Raw genomic sequence first — 1976 nt, forward strand, 5'->3', positions numbered from 1 at the left:
TCAAATCAGTTATACAACGAAATTTTTATCAGAGTTAAAAAGCAAGGTGATCCTGCCATTTGTGACAACACAGATGAATCTGAAGGTCATTATGCTAAATAAAATAAGTCAGACACAGAAAGAAAAATACTGTGTGATCTTGCTGATACGTGGGATCTAAAAAAAAAAAAGTTGAATATATGGAATCAAAGACTAGAACTGTAGCTACCAAGGGTGGAGGGCAGCAGAGGGCAGGATGGGAGGAAGACTTAGGGGAGATGTCATCAAAGGGTACAGAGTTGTAGTTATGTAGGATGACTAAGCCTAGAGAGCTAACGTACAGCATGAGGACTATTGCTATTCATATTGTATTATATACTAGAAATTTGCTATGAGAGTAGATTTTAGGCTTCTGCTACACATACAGGAATGGGTAGCTATGTGAGTGATGAATATGTCAATCTGCTTGACTGTAGTAATCATTTTACTATGTATATTAAAGCATCACATTGTACACCTACAATGTATAAAAGTTTTTGTAAAAAAGCTCTCTAGGTGATTTGAATGTGCAGGGATTGAGGACCCCTGCAAAGAGCTGTGAGTCTTAGCATTCTTACCTCTTAGCTGGAGCTCCTAAAAACAATAACGGTAACTGCCCTCTCTGTGTCACAATGTTGAGGATCACGTAAAATAATATAGATGAAAGCACTCTGCAGTGTGTAAGTGCACAGAATAATTAAAGCAGGCGTTGTTAAAGGACTTAGCCATTGCTATTAGGCAAGTGGAAGGGATTACATTAGCATATTAATTCTGTTTGCTGGGGTTCTAACCTTTTCATATGAAATTCAGCTGCTGTAGTTTAGCCCCCACCCCCACCCCGAGTAGGATGTGGTAATTTACTTCTATGGAAACTCCTAGCGCTGCTCTGTGACCCAGTGAGGACTTAATGATTACGTGTTGACTCAGTGATTACTCCTAATAAACACAATTCTTCCAAGTTTTGCAGAGCACATATTATCACCACGACATGCTCGTGTAACCCTTTGTGCCCAGCTTATAAACACACAAAACTGTTGGATAAACAAGCCTAATGTTTTAGAGTGGGGGAAAAATTAACTGTTTTCAAATTTATCTTATACTATCTGAATTCCTAATTAAACTCTGTTTAACATAATTTCCTTTAAGAACTTAATTTTAGGTTTCTTAAGTGGTTATCTTTCTTCGAATATTTTCATGCTTGACATTGTAACACATTTTTGTCTGTTCAACTACTCCCCTAGAAATGTCTGTTGCCATTATTCCTTTGGTATTGAATACTTCTTCTTTTCCCAGTAGTGTTGAAATTAGTCACACAGTGACTTTTGAAATTGTCCCACTTTGGCCTGGTCTTCAGAATGAGCAGTGGTGTAATTAACACAGACCTGCAGACTTGCAGATTTATTTTCATGAACTTGAAGGTTGCCTATAACATGAGGTGTGGCTCTGTGTCAGGAGTGTGTATTCCCTGCTGCGTGGCCACTCTACAGGATTGAGTTTGGGGAACACAGGCAGATCCCAGTGTTGACAGGCTCTGAGAAGGACTAGAGTGCATGTGTTACTCCATTCTCTGACCACTCATGCTGTAGCATCCATTCAGCATCCCCTACTCACAAGAAAATATAGCTTGGAAAACAAAAGAAATGTCTAGAATCTTTTTGACATCTGTATTTTTTTGGTGAATGATTTCTGACTTTTCTCCCATTATCTACATCTGAGAATTGGCTCCAAAAGAAGAAACACTTCTTTCCTAAGGAATCCCTTCAAATGATGAACATCTTTTGAGAATTTAGTGACTACTTACTGATTAAACAAATATCTAAATTACAATGGGGAGCAATCTTTTCTAGAATTAGAGCCCTCTATATTGTGGCACATGCTTCCTTCCCTTTTTCTGCTTATATGCATAGGACATAATACAGTTGATGAAAAAAATTTAACCTTAAATATATATATATTTA

Source organism: Mandrillus leucophaeus, unplaced genomic scaffold (genome assembly GCF_000951045.1).
Source record: "Mandrillus leucophaeus isolate KB7577 unplaced genomic scaffold, Mleu.le_1.0 Scaffold436, whole genome shotgun sequence".
Lineage (NCBI taxonomy): Eukaryota > Metazoa > Chordata > Mammalia > Primates > Cercopithecidae > Mandrillus > Mandrillus leucophaeus.